This window comes from Lontra canadensis, unplaced genomic scaffold, assembly GCF_010015895.1.
Source record: "Lontra canadensis isolate GAN:19392208 unplaced genomic scaffold, GSC_riverotter_1.0 scaffold77, whole genome shotgun sequence".
In the NCBI taxonomy this organism is placed as follows: domain Eukaryota; kingdom Metazoa; phylum Chordata; class Mammalia; order Carnivora; family Mustelidae; genus Lontra; species Lontra canadensis.
In genome coordinates this window covers 437,929-462,104 of record NW_022631071.1, presented here as the reverse complement: position 1 = coordinate 462,104, position 24,176 = coordinate 437,929, and the positions used below count along the sequence as shown (strand labels likewise).

Genomic DNA, 24,176 nt, shown 5'->3' with positions numbered 1-24,176 from the left:
GCGTTTTCTAGACCTCAGTGTCTGAGAGCACTTTATAGTTCTGTATCTTAGAATGTGCAAGTCTGTTGGTTAGTACTGTAAGTCAGTGTTTTCCAAAAGTTTTTTATTATGGGTCTCTATTGGCAAAAAATGTTAGCATGTACATCAGTGTATATATATTTATCTATTCATAAATAATAAGTGTACAATATTTCACTGTTATGTACATTATAAAACAGAAAACTTAATCATTTAAAAGGGCATGATAAAAAGTAAAAAGCACCTTACATGTCTATTATGGCCTATCCACTCTTCTTGGAAGACCAGTGTTTCTAAATAAGAGAAGTACATAGAGTTATCCTTGGTTGGGAGCAAGATACAGGTATTAGTCCGTGTGGAAAGGGCAACACAGGAATTAATGTCAAATTTAAAAAACAAGGAAAATCGAAATCATAGATTTAAAGTGAGTAATCACTAAAGAAATGATACACTTTAATTAGAAATAAGAGGGTTCTTATATTAATGAGAACATTGTTTTAGTAGCTTGTGAAACCAAATAATCTGGTTAGCACAATCTAAAAGAGATGAAGAAAAAGACCATATGATTTCACTCATATGTCAAATATAAGAAACAAAACAGATGAACAAAGGAGAAGGAAAGAAAAAATAAAATAAGATGAAAATAGAGAGGGAAGCAAATCATAAGAAATGCTGAACTCTAGGAGACAAACTGAGGGTTGCTGGAGGGAGGTGGATGGGGGGATGGGGTATTGGGTGATGGGCATTAAGGAGGGCACTCGATGTAATGAGCATTGGGTGTTATATGCAATTGACGAGTCACTAAACTCTACCCCTGCAACTAATAATACAGTATATATTAACTAAAAAAGAGATGAAGATATAATCTCAGGAAAAGAATAAATTAACTGAAAAAGAATTTGTAAGAGGAATAATTTAACTGTTAGCCAAGGCATGATAGTGTTAAACTTGCTTTATAAATGTTAAAAACTAAGAGTAACAAAAGAAATATATATATTAATTTGTGCCAAATGGCATTCCCAACACAAAGAAATCAGATTCTTAAACTTAGAAAGGAGACACTCTTGTTTATCTATTTGAACGCAAAAAGGAGATTCAGACATAAAAATGAAACAAAAAGCTGCTCAGAGATGTGAGGACTAAAGATTCTAAAGGTAGATATTTCTGCAAGAACAACTATGGTATCTTGAAGAAAATTCACTTCAGTTTGAGAATGTGGCATTCAGGTTGACAACATTGATACATTACAGATATGACTTATTAAACCATAACAGTTCCCTGATTATCAGTAATGACCAGTAATGAGAAAGCAAAATGGATAATTAAAAAAATATATATTTGACTGAGAAAATGAGGTAAAATCTGACTTTGGCAGTAAATTATGAAATAATTCTTTCACCTGGTTTGATGAGATAAATCATGCAACTATAGATAATTTTTAAAAAGATCCTAAAGGAGGGGAGTTATTTTGGTAGATGGAAGCTTCATTGAGGTAAACACACACATAATCAAAGGGCTTGGAAACAAGGTGAAAGCTAAACAAGTAAAAGCCAGCCATAATGGATGTGATGAGTACCCTATCGAACACAATTGAAGGACTTGCCTGCTCAGGTATGAGAGCAGAATATGTACACATCCAACATTGCTAGTCAAGGTTGAGGGACCAGCCCTGGGGACCAGCCAGATGGAGGGGAAGAAAGAGTGTGTTCCAAGCAGAAGGGACAACACGTACCAAAGCTAGGAGGCGAGAGAGAGAATGACACATTCAGAGAACATGAATAAGTTCGGTATGGCCAGAACAGTGAAGGAGAAGTAGGCAGGGATGGGGCTATGGAAGGCCTTGCCTGCCCCTAAGGTTGTCTGGACCTTATCCCCAGTGCAGTGGGAAGCCAGGCATTGAGGTATTTTAAGTCAGATGTGAAGGAACTCAGATTTGAGGCAGATCACATTGGCTGCAGAGTGTGTTGGAGCCACTCTCACCCCCACCCTCTAGTGTGGGTAGACCAGTTTAGGAGGCTGTTGTCATCATCCAGGAGAGAGATGATTGGGCAAGGTTGGCAGAAGTGATAACCGGGAAGTGTGGACTGATGAGAGACAGTGCAGAGGTAAATGGATGGGATGTGGGCATGAAGTGGAGGAAGGAGTCTGGCTTGGGCAATGGGGTGGGTTGTTGAGTGAGACCCCTTGGAAGAGGAGAGCAGGAGGAAGGGGAAGAAGAGGAACAGTGGGAGGAGGAGGAGGAGGAGGAGCTCAGGCTGAGAAAAGTTGAATTTTAGGAGTCGGTGAGTTGTCCAAATGGAGTTCTTCACTGGCCAGTTGATCACATGGATCTGGACTTTGGGTGCAAGATAAAAGACGTGGGTATCATCAGCTTACAGACCCCAAGGGTGAATCCGCTGGCTATAGGAAGCCAGATCATGGAAATGGAGAAGGGAAATGGGAAACAGGGGAAAACCAGAGACTCAGACAGCAGAGGCCAAATGTGTATCACATGGCGTGGAAAAGGAGAACTTTTGTGACATCCCAAGTCAATATCATTTCTTTCCGTACTACTTTGGTTTCCTAATTACTGTGGGTCTGTGTTTCTGGAGGCCGGGTGGGCTGGGTTGGGGTGGGAGTGTGTCGTACTTTTATACTCCTTGTATCCTTGGGACCTTTGAGGGCTCTTGGTGTTCTTCTTCTCTTGAAGGCAATTTCCTTTTCCTTTTTTCCTCCCTCTTTTGGGCTGTTTATGCGATTCTGTCTGCCAGAGCCTGCTGGTGGGGCCTTCCTAGACATGTACATTAAGATGCAGCATAATCTAGTGGTGAAGAGTGTGGGTTTGGTGTCAGAGTCCTGATGGTTGTCATGGTTACCCAGTCATTAACATGGCTAGTAAGTAATTCTTGAGAAGCAGGCCATTGCCAGTGTCTTGGGAATCCTTCTTTAGTCCACAGCTTTAGAGACTCAATTGATTTTCTGTAATTAGTGTAAGTCATTTTATCCTTTCAAGCACTGAATTATACCTTTTAATAATAAAAAAGATGCTTCATAAAAGAAAAAAGTAAAATGAATTATAGGAATAAATTTCAACATAAAATAATTTTAACAATAAGATAGTAGCGACATTCCCAGGGACTCAAGGACCTGATTATATCATCTGACTCTCATTCCAATGTCTTGTTCATCAGACCGAGATTGTGCTTTGTGGATCTATAGTATCTTAATATTCTGGGGTTTAAAGACAACACTGACATCTAGTTCATGCGTATCTCCTAAAGGAAACAGGAAGTCACCCTGTACTAATGATACATGTGAATTGGGAAATATTTAGAAAATACAAATGAGTGCTGCTTGGAGCCTAGAGTCAGAACTGCAGCTTGAACATCAGAGAATGGGAATGTTGGGAAGGAAGGTAGGAGGGAAGGAATAAAGGGAAGAGGGACTGCTACTTTAACCTCCAGACCCAGCTTTCCAGAAGTTTGTATAGCATAAGAAATACATCAGGGACTGGCAGCCTCCACTGAGATTTTCTCAGCTGACTTGCATCTAGTCTATGGTGTTGGTTTCTCCTATTTCCTCTAGTCTATTGTGTTGGTTTCTCCTATTTCCCATCCTCCTCTTCCCCCTTCCTTCTTCTTTCCCTCACTCTCCTCCCCCTTAGTTTTCCTCCTTTCTTCCTCACCAGCTTACTCCTCCCACAACATACACAAAGCAGAGTGGGAGCAACTACCATTCAGAGAAGCCAGGGAGCCATCTCAGTCTTATGGAATCTAACATTCCCAGCTAAAAAGAATGCGTGTGTGTGTCTGTGTGCACGCGCGCGCGCGCGTGCATGCGCAGGAACAGACACACATTCAGGGTTTAAAGAAAAAATAAGATCTTGCTTGCAGCTTTTTTATTGTAAAAGGTATACTTGTTTATTGAGAAAAACATAAAGGATTTACTAAAGATAAAATAGGAATACGTTTGCAGCTTTTTTCTAATTATAGAAATTATACTTGTTCATTGAGAAAAACCTGTAGGATTCAGAAAAGATAAAGAATATATAAGTTACCTAGAAACCTATAACTTAAATGTTCAGTTGTGTTTCTGCATTTTTTTTACATTTTATTTACATTTATATTTATATTTACATTTTATATTTAGCCATTGTAGTGAATGTCTTCCAATGTCAGTAAATATACTTGTACCTCATTTCGTAAAAATTTGTAAAACAAATTCTTTTCATGTTTCAAATTTTAATCTCTATTTTTCTGATTTCAAAGGTAAAACATCCTTGTAAAAGTCAAACGAAATAGGAACGTATAATATAGTCTTTGCATCTCCTTCACCTGTGAAGTCTGTGGAAATATTCTTTATTTATAGCTTGAAGAACATTCCTTCAGAAGAGTTTTTTTTGTTTTGTTTTGTTTTGTTTTGTTTTTAGGGATACACACATATATTGTTACCACATAAATGAGACCATACTAAAAATATTATTCTACATATATCTTTCTAATTCTATCACATGCTTACAATGTTTGCAGGTTGCTCTTTTTACTTAGCAATGAATTGTGAATGTATTTCAGATCAATAAATACATTTTTACATTCTTTTGTGAATCACTCACTATTCAATAAGATTTCCTCCTTAGTTAAAAAATTTTTTTTAAAGATTTTATTTATTTATTTGACAGACAGAAATCACAAGTAGGCGGAGAGGCAGGCAGAGAGAGAGAGAGAGGAGGAAGCAGGCTCTCCGCTGAGCAGAGAGCCCGATGTGGGGCTGGATCCAAGGACCCTGGGATCATGACCTGAGCTGAAGGCAGAGGCTTTAACCCACTGAGTCACCCAGGCACCCCCTCCTTAGTTAAAATTTTTAACGAAGCTTTTTTTCTGGTTACAAACTATATATGCTTGCTGTAAAAATTCAAATGACACAAAATTACATAAATTAGAAAGTGGAATTTTCCTGTATCTCTCCCCTCCCTTATCAAGATAGGTCTTGGTGTCTATTCTTCCTGTTACTTTCTTTGCAAAATACCAATCTCTCATTCTCTCTCTCTGTCTCATTCTGTGTGTGTGTGTGTGTGTGTGTGTGTGCATAAAAAATGGGATCCTACAGGGTATATTGTGTAGCAAATTGCTTTTTTTTCTTAACAATATATATTAGACATCTTTCCATGATAGTACATATAGTTCCACCTAATTTCCTTTAATCCATTTAGAGGATTCCATTGTTTGAATGTACAATTTTTAATTTAACCAATCAGCTATATATGTGTTTTAGGTCCTTCAAAAAATTGTTCACTGTTACAAATTGTGCTGAAGTGGATATTTTTTACACTTATCTTTACTTAAGTGTGCCCATTACTTTTGTGTGATAAATTTTTATGAGTGAAATTGGTGTCTCAAAGAACATGCACATTATATTTTTAAATTCATAATCAATGTGGTTTCAAACCAATAATTTTAATGATTACATAAATTTTCAGATTTTTTGAATAATGTTTATTTGTTTAGACACATATATACTTATTTAAATATTATAACCATTAAATAAGTACAAAATTGGAAGTGATAATTTAACCTATCATTCAAAAATAACCATAATTAACACTTACTGTATAGCATTCATCAGTCTATCCATATACACAAGGAGGAGAGATACTGTCTAGGTAATAATTTTATAAATACTGGTTATTACTATGTGTGGATTTTTAAACAAAATATTGGAATTTTATCTGATTTAGCTTAAGTTTAATTGAAATGAATCTATAAACTATATTGAACTTTAGGTGTATATCATTATATCTTAATTTTTTCCTCTGAAAGATCTCACCAAGATTAAGAATTAATATGTGAATACAGTTTGAAGTCTTTATTTTTAACTATGTATTTTTTATTTTAGCAACAGCTGAACTCTTGCTATAGAAATAATCTCATGTCTAATATGTATTACTTAAAATTTTAATTTGTCAATATTTATGCCATCCATTTTCCTCATATTTTGAAGGAGCATGCACATTTTAAATTTGACTTCAAAAGTTTGAAGCAATTTATTATTCTACCAAGGGTGTATGAGAATGACAATTTTCCACACTCTGCAACACTGTATCTCATCAATATATTTAAAGAAATGTTTGTCTCCTAACCCTGCCAAAATCACACATGTGAATCCTAGGTTTTTAAGTAGTTTTTAAGAATCCTAGGTTTTTAAAATTGTCAATACTGACAATTTTTCTTACTGGTAGTATTGCTGATAGTAGTGGTATACTTGTGTTTCTGCTTATTTATGCAACTGCCTAGAACTCTTTTTTCTTTTGCATTTTCTTTGCTGCTCTTCCTGGGTGGTAATTACTTCTTCTTTAAATTAATGTCTATGCCTAAATACTGAAACCAGGGATTTATAGAGATGAACATTATTGTAACTTTATCCTTGTGCATATTCTGAGCTTTTTTTTTTTTTTTAAGTAGGCTCCACAAGTGTGGAGCCCCATGCGGACCTTGAACTTATTACCTTGAGACCAAGAGCCGAGCTGAGGTCAAGGGCTGGTAGCTTAAGAGATGTCCTTCAATGGATGATTGGATAAAGAAGATGTGGTTCATATATACAATGGACTATTACTCAGCCATCAGAAAGGATGAATATGTACCATTTACATCGACATGGATGGAATTGGAGGGTATTATGTTAAATAAAATAAACCAATCAGAGAAACACAATGATCACATGGTTTCACTCATATGTGGAATATACGAAAGAGCACAGAAGATCATAGGGGAAGGGAGGGAAAACTGAATGGGAAGTCATCAGAGAGGGAGACAAACCATGAGAGACTCTTAACTATAGGATATAAACTGAGGGTTGATGAAAGGAAGGTGGTTGGGGGCAATGGGGTAACTGGATAATGAGATTTTAAAAGGGCACGTGATATAATGAACACTGAGTGTTATATTCAACTAATGAATCATTGAACATTACATCAAAAACTAATGATGTACTATACCTTGGCTATTTGAATTTAATAAAAAAATAGAATAAAAAAAATAAAAAGAAGTCAATGACTTAACTGACTGAGCCACCCAGGCACCCCTGAACTATCGTTTTAGATGAACTCCTCAACATAGGATTGCTGGATGAAAGGATAAGTATATTATAAAGCCAAAAGCTTCATTTATATGCATGTAACTCCCATTTCTCTATTGTGCAGACTCCTCTGAGTTTTAGACCTGATAATAAGCAACCTTTTTTCACCTTAAAATTTCAAACTCAAGATGTCCAAAGCTAAACTCGTCATTTCTGTTCTTTCCCATCCTCCAGCATAGTCCTTCTTTATCTTTCTTAATTTCAGTGAATGGCAGGCAGCTTCATTCACTTTTAAAAACCAGAAGTGTTGACTTTTATCTCTCTGTCACATTCATTTCCAGTCTACTCCAAGTCCTATCTCCTATTCTATCTTCTAAATATATTTAAATCTGTCTGCTTCTCTCCAGTACCATTGCTATCATACTAGTCCAAAATAACATCTTTTCTTAGCCAGACTACTATAAGGTCCTCCTAACTGATTTTCTTTATCCATTTTTTTCAGAATAAATGCCATTTATTTATTTATATATTTTAAAAGGTTTATTTATTTGGGAGAAAGAGACTGCACGAGAGCATGGGAAGGGGCAAAGGGAGAGGAAGAGAGAATCTTAAGCAGACTCCCTGCTGAGCAGGGAGCCCACCTTGGGGCTCCATTCAGGACCCTGAGATCATGACCTGAGCCAAAATCAGGAGTCAGAAGCTTAAGGAACTAAGCCACCCAGACATCCCAGAGTAAATGGTATTTATTACATGAACTTCCAGGAATATGAAACATCAGGCAAATTATATCACAATCCACATAGAAACACTGAATTTCCCCATCTTGCACTGTTTTTAATATTTAGCCTCACTTTATTAAAATATGCAAAAGACACTAACGTTCACTGTTTGAAACTAGATGCCACTAATGAGCAAAGTGTCAGAGTGAGCAAACAAAAAACCTGAACATTGTAATTTCACCATTCTTTTTTTTTTTAAAGATATTACTTATTTATCTGTCAGAGAGAGAGAGAGAAAGAGACAGAGCACAAACAGGGAAAGCTGCAGCTGAGGGAGAAGCAGGCTCCCCTCTGAGCAAGTATCCTGATGAGACTCGATCTCAGAACCCTGGGATCATGACCTGAGCAAAAGGCAGATGATTAACTGACTGAGCCATCCAGGCATCGTCCATTTTTTTTTTAAGATTTCATTTATTTTTTTGAAAGACAGGGAGCGAGAGCACCAGTTGGGGGGAGGGGCAGAGGGAGAAGCAGATTCCCTGCTGAACAGGAAGCCCACTGTGGGACTTGATCCCAGGACCTCGGCATCATGACCTGAGCTGAACCCAGATACTTAATCAACAGCCACCCAGGCGTCCCATAATATTACCATTCTTGAAAAAAATTAGGTGTTTCCAACATAACTGATAAAACAATATGCAATTATTTTTTGGTTTTTGAAATATTATTAGACATGTGATCACATGCAAATCTTATCTATTCTGATAATACCATAGACTTAGGGAGAAGTCTAGAATTCAGAATGCAAAATTAATGTTTCTTTTTCTGGTTGTGGAAACAAATAAAGAGTAACTTCTCCTAAATGTTTAAGGTGAATGGAAAATATATGCATATATGGAATTATAATTTTAACTGAGAAATTGCAGACAGAAAATGCTCACTTTTCTTTACCCTTATTCTAACCAATTTCTCTATCACACTCCTTTCTTTCCTTCTTCCCTCCCTCTCCCTCTTCTTTCTTTTCCTTTTATTTCCTTCCTTTCTTTTTAAAAAAATTTTATTTATTTTTTAAATTTCTTTTCAGTGTTCCAGAATTCATTGTTTATGCACCACACCCAGTGCTCCATGCAATATGTGCCCTCCATAATACCCACCACCAGGCTCACCCAACCCCCCCCCCCCCCGCCCCCCCCCAAAACGCTGATTGTTTTTTTTTTTCAATTTTTTTTTTATTTTCAGCATAACAGTATTCCTTGTTTTTACACCACACCCAGTGCTCCATGCAATCCGTGCCCTCTCTAATACCCACCACCTGGTTCCCCCAACCTCCCACCCCCCGCCGCTTCAAACCCCTCAGATTGTTTTTCAGAGTCCATAGTCTCTCATGGTTCACCTTCCCATCCAATTTCCCTCAACTCCCTTCTCCTCTCCATCTCCCCATGTCCTCTGTGTTATTCCTTATGCTCCACAAATAAGTGAAACCATATGATAATTAACTCTCTCTGCTTGACTTATTTCACACAACATAATCTCTTCCAGTCCTGTCTTTTTTTTTGAGATATAATTCATATACCATAAAATAAAGTGTTGCACAATTGAGTGGTTTTTATTTTAGTTACAAAGTTTTGCAACTATCATTAATATCACAATATTTTCATCACCCCCCCCCCCCAAATATTCTGTATATATTAGCCATCACTCTCCATTGTCCCCTCTCCTTATCTCCTGGAAAACAACCTATTTCTGTTTCTCCTGATTTGTCTGCACTGAACATTTCATATAAATGGAACCATAAAATATAAGGCCCTTTGAATATGGTTTCCTTCACTTAGCATAATGTTTTTGAAGTTCATCCACATTGTAGCATATATCAATACTTCATTCCTTTTTAAGGCTGAATATTATTTCACTGTATAGATATACCATTTTTAAAATCCATTTATCAATTGATGGACATTTTGGGTTATTTCCTCTTTTGAACTGTTATGAAGAGTTCTATGAACATTCATATACAAATTTTTGTGTGGATATATATTTTCAATTTTGGGGGTATATATACCTAGGAGTAGAATTGGCAAGTCATATAGTATCTCTCTGATTAAATTTTGAGGAATAGCCAAACTGTTTTCCAAAGTGGCTGTACCATTTTACTTTCCCATCAACAAAGTAAGAGGGTTCCAATTTATCCACATCTTTGTCAATACTTATTATTGTCCATTTTTAAATTATAGCCAACCCAGTGGGTATTGAGTGATATCTCATTGCGGTTTTAATATGCATTTTCCTAATGACTAATGATTTTGAATATCTTTTCATGTACATATTGTTCATTTGTGTATCTTTTCTTGATAAATATCTATTCAAGTCTTTTCTCATTTTTATTTTTATTTATTTTTTTAAAGATTTTATCTATTTTTTTGAAAGAGAGAGACACAGAGAGAGGAAACACAAGCAGGGGAAGTGGGAGAGGGAGAAGCAGGCTTCCTGCCAGGCAGGGAGCCAGATGTGGGCCTCGATCCCAGGACTCTGGGATCATGACCTGAGCCAAAGGCAGCCACTTAACGACTAAGCAATCCAGCTGCCTTCAAGTCCTTTTCTCATTAAAAAAAAAAAAAAAAACCAAAACTGAAATTCTGTAGGTTTTTATTAACATGACAAATGGTAATTTTATATTACTAGTATTTGGGGGTTTTAGTTTATTGAGTTAATAGTCAAGATTATTGTTGACATTTTTTCCTCTTTTCTTTTCTGCATTTATTGAGATGACCATATTTTTTGCCTTTAATCTATTGACATATCTAATTATTCCATAGATTTTTTAACTTTTAATTCATTGAATTTCAGGGATAAATAATACTTTGTATGTTCAATTGAATTTACCTATATAAAGTGCTTTGTCATACATATTAATATTGGGAATGGCATCTATTCAACGTGCAGTAACAGATGCCTAATACAAGCCACTAACACAAATGCAGTAGTTCTTTTTGGAGAAAGCACAGGTTCAGAGGAAGTTCACAGCAGCCATTCATTATTTCTCCCTTGGAAATGCATTCTAATTGGCGAGATAAACCATTTGAACAGAGCATTATTATGATCAAGGAAAATGCAAACTCGCCCCCAATCTTCTCTCATTTTACATTGAGTTGTTTTCTTGTTGAGTTTTTCTTGTGGTTGAATTTTAAGAGTTCTTTGTATATTCTGGATACTAAACCCTTTGCAGATATGTGACTTGCAAATATTTTCTTAAATTCTTAAATATATCTTAAATCAATGTTTTATAGGGATGCCTGGGTGGCTCAGTAAGTTAAGCATCTGCCTTCAGTTCAGGTCATGATCTCAGGGTCCTGGGATCTAGTCTCACATTGGGGGGGCCCATGCTCCGCAGGGAGCCTACTTCTTCCTCTCTCTCTGCCTGCTTGTGCTCTTTCTTTCTCTCCCTCTGATAAATAAATAGGTAAAATCTTTAGAAAAAACAATTTTTATAGTTTTCAGTGTAAAATTCTTGCATTTCCTTAGTTATATTTATTCTTAAGTATCGTAATCTTTTTGATGTTACTGTAAATGGAATTACTTTAAATTTCATTTGTGGATTATCCATAGGTGGCATATTAAAATACAAATGATTTTTGCATATTGATCTTGTGGCCTGGAACCATGCTGAACTTGTTTATTAATTCTAATAGTTTATTTGCAGATTCCTTAGGATTTTCAATACACAAGATCATGTCATCTGGAAATAGAGATCGTTTTATTTCTCTTCCAATTTGGATGACTTTTATTTCTTTTCCTCTCTCCTAAGTTCCCTGGTAAGAACATGTAGTACAATGTTGAATAGATACGGCAAAGCAAGGATCCTTGTCTTGTTCTTGATCTTAGTGTATTTATCTAATTTTGCTTTTGACTCATTGTCTATCCAGAGAAAAATTTAAAAAGTTAAATTATACCAGGTCATTACCTTTCTTAAATACTCCAATGGGTTCCAGTCGTACTTAGAATAAATTCCAAATTATTTTTCTTGGCCCTCTATGCTATTTTCTCCAACCTTATCTCATTTTACTTTTTAAAAACTCTTTGCACAATAGCTACATGAATCATTTGTAAGATCTAAAATGCAACGTGTTCTGTCCTTCCACAAGCCCTATACATATGCTACCTTTTTTTTGGGGGAGGGGACAAGCCAATTTCTTCAATTCCTTTACTTCTTTATCCTGATTTAAAACTACCTGGAAATATTCAATCCATGAAAGAATCAATCCACTTCCCATTTTTTGTGTTCTTAATATTATTTGTGAGTGCTACTGAGAAAAAAAATTACATAATCTCAAGATTTGGTCTCAGAGTCTAGTTGTGCCCAGTGTTTCTTCAATGTTTCATTGCTGTTGTCTTTCAGTGAATTTTTATAGTGACCATTTCGGACTTTCTCCAGTGTTCTTGAACCTCTGAACTCCCCCCACCCCCATCTCATTCTACTTTCTGTTTAGGGTTAAGCCCTTCATCTTTGTTTTGGATCTTTTCCCCTACTGCCTCTTCTGTGAACTTACTCCATCAATTATTCTCAATTTCTTCTGTAGTTTCAATCTCTCTTTCACCTCCTGTCCCCATTGATTTTAAATATACTCAGATTGTTCACAGAAAAAAAAATGAAAAAATAAATCAAAGCCTTTCCTTGTCTCTATGCCCATCTCCAGCTATTGTCCTCTCTCCTGCACTTCCTAACCAAACTACCAGAAAGAATCATATGTTTTCTGTTTCCAATTTCTTACCTTCCCCTTTTCCACCCTGTTTGTATCACTACTGCTTTTACGAAATTGTTCTCACTAAGGCCATAAATAGCTTCATTTTTGCAGAATCAAATGGATAACTCAGTCTTTACATCTAAGTGATCTCTTGCTAGAATTTAGTCACCTCTTCCTTTATACATTTTCTTTTCCTATGTACAAGGCAACTCTATATCTTTTTAAACAATCTAAACACTTTAGAATTATGGAGTATATAAATGGAAAAGCCCTGTAATCAGGATTGTTAACATATCAGTGTTTATTATTCAAGCCTTTTTTCCCCTATGCCCAAACTAATATACTGTATATAATAATAATCTTTGGTGAAAAGGGCTTATATTATTCATAATTGTCTTGCAACCTCATTTGTAACTTATTACATCTTGGACCATTTCCCATGTTGGACCATATTATAGTTTGTCTCATTCTTTTTATGATTGATTCATCATTTTTTCAAGGCAAAGATTTTTTGTAATTTATGGAACTCTCCTACATTAATGGGTATTTGTTTACAAATAACTTGCAATTACAGACAATGCTGCAGTAAACATCCTTGTAACTTGTGTAAATGTTTCTGTGGGACAAAACTGTAGAGCTAGAATTAAACCATGTAAATGATATAAGGAGGTAATTTTTATTTTAGTAGAAACATATGGTTATTTTAAAAGTTTGGGTAATACATCAAGTTTAAAGAAAATAAAAATCACCACCAATCTCCCGTCCATAGATAACTAATATTATTTATCACTTAGTATGTGTCTAAAGTGGTATAATGCTGTCATTTTGTAATACATTGACTCATTTAACCTCTATGACAGTCCTGAAGGATCAACATTATTATATACAATTTTATAGCTTAAGAAACTGAGTTTATGAGAGGATGAGGAAACTTACTGACAGTCACATGACTAGTAAGTTTAAGAGTTTGCATTCTGGTCAAGGCACTGTGCTAGTGTCCCTACATGTGCAATACATGGAACTATTATCTCCATTCTCTAGATTGGAAAACTGAGACTTTGAGAGAGTTAGATGTCTTGCCCTGGGTCAACAATGAGTAACTGACAAAGCTAAGTTTCCAACCTGGGTCTGACTTCAAAGCCTATGTGTTTTCCTCTAGATTACATTTTCCATGTCTTCTTACTATTAATATTTTATGGATTTTTATGATTATGAAAGTAACTTCCTCTCATTTATGAAATTGTAGAAACCACGATCAAGTTTAGATAAGAAAATGTACATAACAAGTTATCTTACCACCCACTACCAACTACTATTTTGGTATATTTTGTTCCATTATTTTCTATATCTGTAGGCCTTTCCTTTCCTGCCTTCTCATATTTGCACATTTGTTCCTTTTGTTTAAACTCTTCTTCCAGATCTTCATTTGACTGATTTCTTGTCATTCAAGGCTAAGTTTAAATGTCATTTTTCAGAGAGTGCTTTCTTGACCATCTAACCTAAAGGAGTCCAGAATTACTTTCTAGCCCTTACCCTGTTCTTCATAGTACCTGTTGCTTTTAACTTATTTATTTTTAAAATTTTGTTTTATTTTGTGTATCTATCCCAGAAGCTAGACAGTAACATACAGATGGTTGAGGACTATGTATATCTTGTTCTCTTCTGTATATCTTTTGTGCCTGAAACAGTGCCTGCTACATGGTATGCAATCAATAAATGTTTTGAATCCCTAAACTGATGAATACTCATAGAACAAGAGCAAAAGTAAGAGAACTATACAGATATTCTCTGATAGGTACAGCTGTCCAGATACCACATAACTCTGTTTGCTTATTGAATCATGTTTTTTTGGGCTATGCTTATCCCTCTGAAATTTTGAACCCTCAAACAATAATATGCTCTCTTTATTACATTCAAGTGCTACACTCTCTAAAATATTTTAAATAGGTATTTGTTTATTGTGTATTTTCTCCAGTTAGAATATAAGCTGTAGGATGTTCTTCCATTTTGTTAATTGTTGTACCCCCAGCACATAGAATGATGTTTGGCACATAGTACGTGCTCAATAAATATCTGTTGAATGAATGAATAAGCATCTCTTGATATCAGTGGTGGATTAGTGATCCTGCCTCTTAGACTAAGAAACCTGGATCTGTGGGCCACATGGATTGGATGGTCAGCATGGCCAAATGGCTTTCAGAAGGAGAAAAGCATGAGAGCAAAAAGCTAATATGTGTAAGGTACTTAAATTTTATCTCATAACAATATTTTGAGGTAGGTATTATCTCCATTATGTAGCTGAGAACACTAAGTCTTTAAAAGTTAAGTTCCTTAACTTAGGTCACCCAGCTAGGAAGTGACTGAGTAAGGAACTAATAATATCAAATAGAGTCTGAAGCTCAGTTGGCTAATATTCACCCACAGACTGTCAGAAGTTCAATGCAGTCCTCATCCTGGTTACTACCAGTTTTGGATCCAGTCTCAATTATGTAAGGATTGTTAAAGCACTAAAAAATCCTTAGACTGATAAAACTGTTTTAAATTTATATCAACCTATTATTAAATATCTCACAATAAGGTGTGTTTTATAATCAGAAAATAAAAAATGTTTTCTATATGGCCTAAACCACCATTGAAAGGCATATGAGAAACAGTCATAAAACATTTGCATCATATATTACAGGCAGAGGGCTAATATATTTAATATGTAAATATTTCATACATTTTACACAAGAGAGATTATCAAAGGAAAGTAACAAGAAATTTAGAGAAAAAAATCAATTTAAAGAGATGCTCTATAGTATTAATCATTTAAAAATTATGAATAAAAATAAAAGTACTTTTTGTACCTATCAGGATAACAAATATGAAAAATGTAAATAACAGCCAGAACTATTCAGGATTGGCAAAACAGATATTTTCACATTCTATGGAAGACATGTAAATTGCTGGATTTTTTTTAAAGATTTTATTTATTTATTTGACAGAGCGAGACCACAAGTAAGCAGAGAGGCAGGCAGAGAGAGAGAGAGGAGGAAGCAGGCTCCCCACTAAACAGAGAACCTGATGTGGGGCTCGATCCCAGGACCCTGAGATCATGACCTGAGCCAAAGGCAGAGGCTCCAACCCACTGAGCCACCCAGAAGATCATATGGCACTACCTGCTAGTGTATTCATATCATTTGGTTCAGAAAGTCCACTTTTAGGAATTTATCCTACAAAAATCCTCTTTTAAATATACAAACATGCATGCTTAAAAATTAATTGTGGCAATAGTTACAACACAAAAAAATTACAAGTGAAACATCAAAAAATATTGGAAACCTGAAAATAACCAAATCTCTACCAATGGAAGAAAAGATAGATATATTTGAGTATAGTACTTTCAAACAATAAAATATTCCACAGATTTAAAGAGAAATAAAGAAGCTTTCTTTGTATCGACAATAATATGTCCAAGATACATTAAGGGAAAAATTATCTTGCAATTAAGTTATAATTGTTTTGTAAAAAATATATGTAAGCGTATATATGCACCGTCAAATTAATGAAAAATACATAAAATATTAATAATATTTTTAACTGGGAAGTAGAAGAGAGTGACTTTCCCCTTTTTGCTTTTATGTATTTCTAAATTTTCTATAATGAAAATGTACTATTTGTGTAATAAAAAGTTAAAGATTGAGAATGTATTTTCATCAGAAATTATTAGGGTCTGTTAGTGGAAGTCTAGGTTATATAATATCCAATACATTCAGTATGCTGTAAATTCTTTTTTAGCTTCATGGTATAGATTAGAGTATAACTTCAGAGAAATTAAATGTGACATTTTAAATGGGTGAGGCCACACTTTGGTGGCAGTGGAAAGTGTATCCAAAACTACTTTCAAGAATTGACATTACTTCAGAAAATAAAAGAAAAATAAATAGGAAAGTGTAAATCCGTAAAAGAACTTGAATAACCAAGCAACCTTAGAACATATCTGAATGCATCATTCTCCCTGATTTCAAACTACATTGCAAGTCTATAGTAATTAAAACAGTATGATATGAGCATAAGAACAGATATATTTGTCAGTGGAGCAGAATAGAGGGCCCAGAAATAAAGCCACATATGTATGGTCAATTAATTTATGACAAAGATATACAATAGGGAAAGAACCTTTTTTTCAATTAGTGGTGTTGGGAAAGCTGCACAGCCATATACAAAAGAATGAAACTGGACCACTTTCTTACACCACATACAAAAATTAACTCAAAATGGGTTAAAGATTTGAACATAACATCTGAAACCATAACAATGAATCTTGGGACACTGAAAAAATAAAGTTTAAATAAAAAAATAATTAAAAAAACATCTGAAACCTGTGTTTTCTAGAAGAAAACATAAGTGATAACTCCTTGACATAGGTCTTGGTAATTATTATTTTTTTAGAATTTGACACAAAAAGCAAAAGTAACAAAAACAAAAATAAATAAGTGGGACTGCATAAAACTAAAAATCTTTTGCACAGAAAATGAAACCATCAACAAAATAAAAAGGCAACCTACTAAATTGGAAAAGATATTTGCAAATAATTTATCTGATAAAGAGCTAATATCCAACATACATAAAAAACTTATACAACTCAATAACAAAAAGCCAAACAATCTGATAAAAAAATGGACAGAATATTTGAATAGACAATTTTCTAAGGAAGACACATGGATGAACAACAACATATGAAAAGATGTTGTGCATTATTCATCATCAGGGAAATGCGAATCAAAACCACCTTACATATGTTAGAATCACTACTATCAAAAAGAGTAGAAATAATGAATGTTGGCAAGGATGCGGCAAAAAGGGAACTAAATGCACACAGTGAAAATGTGTACTGTTGGTGAAAATGTAAATTGGTGTAGTCACTACAAAAAAACAGTACGGAGGTTCCTCAGAAAATTAAAAATGGAACTACCATGTGATCTAGTAATTCTGCTTCTGGGTATTTTTCTGAAGAAAACAAAAATACTAACTTGAAAAGATACATGAACTTCCATTCACTGTACCATTTACAATAGTCCAGATATGGAAACAGCCCAAGTGTTCAACAATGAAATAACAGGGAAAGAAATTGTATAATATATATGTACAATGGAATATTATTTAGCAATAAACAAGAATGAAGTCTTGCCATTTATGATAACATGGATTGAACTCAAGGCATTATGCTAAGTGCAGTAAGTCAGACAAAGAAAAATACCTTATGATCTCTTTTATATGTGTATTGTATATATATATTTATATTGTACATATATGTATGTATGTATAAGTATGTATCATATTTATATTATATATATTTCTATCTATCATCTTTTTTTTTCTGAAGCACATACATTGTGATTGCCAGAGGCAGAGGATGGGGGTGGGCAAAATGAGTGAACTGTTCAAGTTTCATTTTGTTTTTACTTTAAATGAAGTGAATACATTTTTTGTTTAATAGAGAAAGAGTAGTCTTTTCAACCAGTGGTGCTGGAACAATTAGAAGTCCATACAAAAATATGAACCTAATCACAGATATTACACTTTGTACAGAATTAATCTAAAGTGTGTTATATACCTAAATGTAAAATTCAGGTAAATTGTAAAATTGTAAAATGTAAAAATACTATAAAAATTCTACAAGAAAACATAGAAGAAAATCTGTGTGAACTTGGGTTTGTGATGACCTTTTAAATAAAACACCAAAAAATACAATCTATTAAAGAAAAAAGATGATAAATTAAACTTTGTTAAACTTAAAATCTTTCATTCTGTGAAAGACACAGATGAACTTATAGAAGCTCTTGGTTTCTAGCAGTATTCTTCAAATAAAAGGAGCCAAGTCTCTTTGAAGAAAAGCCTAGTTCTAGGACTGGGATAGGTACATACAAGATAAACCTGGAGCATATTGTAGTGCCACAAAGTAGGAAGAACTAAAAACAAAATGAAGCAAAATGCCATACACAACTGTGGGAGAATGTCAAAAGTCACAGAAGAAACTGAAAGAGCTTCTTATAGACAAAGGTGGAATAGTTGGAGGGGCCAAATAAGTAATATAGTATTGGATTATAACAAAGTATGAGATAAATATCCGTAAACCCATATTAAGGTAAATAAGTGATTAAATAAATAAATAAATAAATAAAAACAAATAGAGAAGAATAGCCAAGTTTCCTTTACAGAAAAATTCCAAATAATTTATATAGATACTCCCTCCTCAAGGTGTGGGGAATGGGCATAATTCTCCACTCCTTAAGTGGGACCTGTGTATAGTGACTTCCTTCCAAATAGCACATTATAGAATGGAGGAAAAAGAGTAATTTTATAGTGAATAAATCAGACAAACACTGCTTTTGGCAGGTGATCACATTTTATATCCACAGTGATATCATGTTGGTAGCATGAACTCTTGCTATGATGTGACGAGAATATCATCTTACCTTCATGGCTCTTCTCCCCCAAACCCATAACTCCAGCTTAATCATAAAAAAAAAGAAATCCCAATGCAGATTTGTTCTACAAAATGTCTCTCCAGTACTCCTCAAAAATCTTTAAAATCATCAAAAACAGGGCAACTCTGAGAAACTGTCATAATCTAGAGAAGCCTAGCAGGAAACACATTAATTGAATGTAGTGTGGAATCCTGAATGAAATCCTGGAACAGAGAAGCATTAGGTAAAATCAAGTAAAATCTGAATAAAGTATGAATTTCAGGTAATAATAACATTTAAGAAGGGGAAAGTATAAATCCCCTAGACTATGTAAATCCGATGGAGGAGAAATGCCAACAGTCTCATTAAGATGTGAATGATGGGGAAATATCATGTTAGACTTTCCAAAGAGAAGCTGATTGAATAAAGAGGGTTTGGAAAATAACCCCAATCCCACAGAGACCTACTGACCACAGACACTGGAAGTGGAAAATGTTAAGAGAAAAGCTGGTCTGTTCTCTGGAAGAAAGGGTCAAGGATAGGGTGAGGGTCAGGGATGGCTGTTGCATACATAGCTTGATAATCAAAAACACTCTTTTGACATTCAACATTGACATTTTGAAGCAGCCTTGACATAACAGATGCATTAAATCAGCCTAGTCAAAATGTCCTGCTTTCCTCTGAGAGAAAGGGCCTCTGCAAGGGAAACTAGCATTAAGGATGACAATGAGCATGCATTGAGAGACTTGGGATTGAACAGAGACCTATAATAAGAAAACCTACCCAGTAATTAGAGTAATATTTGCGCAAATTCTGCCTCTTGTGACTAGGAAAGTACAACCATTTCCTTAACTAGTTTGATGGAACTGGTTATAGGCTTATCATCAGTTATTTAAAAAAAAAAGATAAAAAACAAGAACAATAATATAAATACATGGAAGCTACAGTGGAGTGCTTTCCTAAATCCCAAAATAATTTGGAAATAAGCATACAAACTGAGAGTTTAAGAAGAATAATCTACTGGGGCACCTGGGTGGCTTAGTCAGTTAAGCATCTGACTCTTGATTTCATCTCAGGTTGTGAGATTGAGACCCACACTGGTTGCCATGATGATCATGGAGACTGCTGAGGATTCTCTCTCTCCCTCTCTCTATGTCCCTCCATTCCCCACTAGTGTGCATTCTCTCTCACTCTCTACTGAAGAAGGAGAAGGAGAAGAATGAGAATGAGAATGAGTATGAGAATAAGAGTAAGAATAAGAATAAGAATTATCTACTGACAGTGTTGATTGTTATCTAAACTCCTGGACTAAAGATGGAGATAATCACTACATGTATTACTGAAGGATCTGTGTTTCAGTTCTACAACCAAAGGGAACCAGCAGTAATCTTATGGTGGCAGGGCTGAAATGCACTTGCATTTACTGAGAAAAATCCAAATCCAAACTGTCCAGGAGACACAATAAAAGCAGTAATAAGCAGCAGACATCAGAAATCATAAAGAAAATGTAGAAATTTTTGGAAGAAAATGAAGGAATGGATGGCTTAAGTTTGACTCATGAGGTGGTAGAACTTCAGAAATATTCAAGACGGAAAGGAGAGGTAGAATGACCCAAACATATCTAAGATATTGTGGATCTCTGGCCTTTAAGGAGAGGGCATCTGCAAGGGAAGATGACCATAGTAAGCCCCATACTATATAACATCCTTGTGGATCAACACAGGCCTGTAGTGAGAAAGCCTACTAGGTAATCAGAGGAAGCCTGGTACAGAGACAGTAAGCAGAACTTTATTGTGAAGGACTATATATTCAGGTTGATAGACTCCAGTTCTCGTGGGGCCACTGATCACTAACAGATGACCAAGCAACAGATGGGATAGAGATGTATCTACAGATATCTTCTTGGCAGGAGATTCAGAGACCGGAAAGTTCTCCATTAACAATGTTCTCATACTATATAAGACTTCACATTCCAGAACTTTGGCATAGCTCCAGGAAATTAGAGGAAAGTGATGTAAGAGAACTGTATATCCATCTCGCCCAACATGGGCGATATGATCAGACTGACAATGAATACACAAGATGAAAATAAGGTTTGCCTAAGAATAAAATAAAGAAGGTGTAACATCTCTTTGGGAGACTGTGAAAGCAAACCCTCTCCCTCCAAATCTGAATTAAAATCAATTTCAGAAAGACAAGCAATTGAAAACTATACAATATGATGTAAATAGTGCCTAGTCAGTTTAAATGTTAAAGGTGGGATTCCCTAACTTGAGAGCAAAACTTATAGTGGTGTGATTAGGTAAATCTTGGAATAATGAAGGAACAAAAAATTATATCATTATTATCATTATTATCTCTTAATTTTATCTTATTCTTCTTTTGACATTCAAAATTTGAGGTTCTTTCTAACATTAACATAATATTAGCCGCACTTACAGTTTAAAAGGAGGCAAGAACACTGTCAACTAGAAAGTGAATCTAAAGGTTATTTGTGTTTGCATTATAGAGTAACAACAGAAACAGGTGGCTGATCTGGAATATTACTTCTGAGTGTTGTTACTACACTGAAGAGTTATTTATAGCAGTGGTGCCAAGCATTAGGAAATGAAAATTTCTGTTTTTCCCTGTTAGTGTTTAGTATCCTGAACCCTTTCCTTCACTTGTGAAAAGATAATAACTTCAGCTTCCAAGAGATACTGTAGTGATTTACAAGTACCCCAATGGAAACTCAGCATCAACTTACTAACCAATAGTAAGGACCCATTTATAACATGAATCAGTGAGATGATAGGCACTGAATTGAAGAATAAGAGCCACATTTCTCAACTCTTATTTAGGATTTGAGTATTGATTGCTTGGATATGCAGTTACATGTATTTATGGACTATAACATCTGCTAGATCAGGGTTTGTAAGTATGGCCTGTGGGTCAAATTCAGCCCACCCTCTGTTTTTATAAATAGTTTTATTGGAACACACTGACAATATTTTAGCACTACATCAGCATAGTTAAGTAGTTGAGCCAGAAACTACATAGCCCCAAAAGACCAAAATATTCACTATCTGGCCTTTTACTAAAAAAAATTTTGCCATTCTTCAGGCTAGATGGTCAAAGTAGATAGAAACCAACCAATATAATTCTTTCAGCAGGTCCACTTCTGCTGAAATTCTGTATTAGGTCTTCTGTTCTTTTTGTCTATCTTCTATTTTTCTGGAATTGTTTATACAAGCCTGGGGACTAGTATCTTAATTCTCAATGAATTAGTCATCTTAGGGATAATAGGTTTAAGAAATTAATATAATCCTTATTTCGTTCTGAAGAATATTTCATTTATTTGTTTATTTATTGATTGATCGTTTTTATGGCATGTGAAAATTTATTATTGTCATGTTTTAATCAGCAAAATTTATGATCTTGGTCTTTCCTTTTGGCCTTTGCATAAGGGCAGAAGAGAGACATTAGCTACTTTAATTACCCTAAATGAACTCCAGGAATGTCACCAACAGTATGATCTTTGTGACCAAATCCAGCAGCCAGAACCTCATCCTTTTCCTCAATAAAATTCAAATAACCATCATTGGGTACAAAGGCTGTGAATTTTTTTTTTTGCCATTCTTGATCACGTAGACCCTGACACACTTCTTGATGGCAGAATTTGGCTTTTTGGCTTCAACCCCTATTTTTTCCAGCATGATTCTCTTTGCATGGGCAGCGCCTCCAAAAGTGTTGATCTTCAGAACTGTGCTCAAAAGGGCTTTCTTGTATTGTTTATGATGCCATTTCTGATCTCGTCAGCAGTTACAGAGCTTTCTGGAAGTACTAAGACCAGGACTCTTGCCCATCCTGCCGGCACCACAGGCCTGAGTAAAGAGCTCTAAAGAATATTTTTTAAAAGTAAGCAAACAAAAATACCTCATATCAAATCTGGATGAGAAGCAATTGGACGTGGACATTCTGTCATTGTGGCAAGCAGCATCAAAGTCACAGATATGGATGACTGAGACCTGAGGACTCTAACAGAATACAAATATCTAGGAGAGAAACAAGTGAAACTGCTTCTTGATGAGGATGAGAAGGGACAGGATCTTTGTGGCAGAAACTTGAAGTGAATTATGGGGATGTACCTTAGGATTTCGTAGGGATCTGGGAGAGATGGTGTTTCAGATTATACTAGTACATTTAGAGAAAAACATAAGTTTGTGAAGGCTCTTAAGATTGAAAATTTATGCAAGGCTTTGCTGGACCTTGAGCTTTCTGGCTCACTCCATGAAAGGGCCTCTTATACACAAGGGCCTCTCAGAAGGGGAGACACCAGCTGTGAGTTATATTTTAAAGTTCTAGAAAACAGGCTACACAGAGGGTCTGTGTTTATATTATGAGTCACAGTAGGGACAGGTGGTGGGTCTGGAGCTTAATATCTGCAAATGATGTCTCTGACTGCCAGGATTGTTCAGAGGAGTTGTTTGTTTGTAGGAGTGAGTTTGGAAAAGAAATGAGGAAATGAAAAGGATTCTTTCTCTCAGTGACCATTTTAAATACTGGAATCTTTCCTTGAATTTGTTAAGGGAAAATGGTACCAATATACAAGGACTGTTGTAGCAACTTAAATTCATCAACAAAATATGAGCAGAAACTCCAGTGAAAAGAACTGAATGCTAGATAGTACCAGCATTGGGAATAATATAAGAGTGAATAAATAAATGAATGAATGAATGATGGGGGCTATTCTGGATAAGGAAAAACTAAAAGTAAACACTCTAGTTTTCTTGACTAGAGCATCCGAATTCAAATTAACTGCTTGGAAACTTCATTATCTTGTCCTTAAGTCTCTTCCTTTTACTCCTGGATTTATATCTCTAAAATGTTATGTGCCTTTTGACAGATGTCTTAGCTTGTCACCACAATATCTATCAACATTTTGTGGGTCCATTCCTCACTCAGTAAGATTGACATCAAGGACACATTATACATAACTGACAAAGAAGTCAGGCCAAATACAATTTGCTGTATCCATCTAAATTTTGCTTTAACTGTTTTGACAAAGTCCTGAATTATAGAACAAAAGAGAAACTTGGCAAGACTGGCAACAACAAAGAAAGAGGAAGGTACAGCACTGCTCTATATAGAAATCCACACACATGTACACATATTCACACAAACATAGAAATAAACAGAAAAACTTGTTTTGGACATCC

At 35.1% G+C, this 24,176-nt stretch overlaps 1 pseudogene; it reads right to left on the bottom strand.

Moving 5' to 3' along the window:
* Nucleotides 1–22,387: 22,387 nt before the first annotated feature.
* Nucleotides 22,388–22,823, bottom strand: LOC116881795 (annotated as a pseudogene).
* Nucleotides 22,824–24,176: the final 1,353 nt, after the last annotated feature.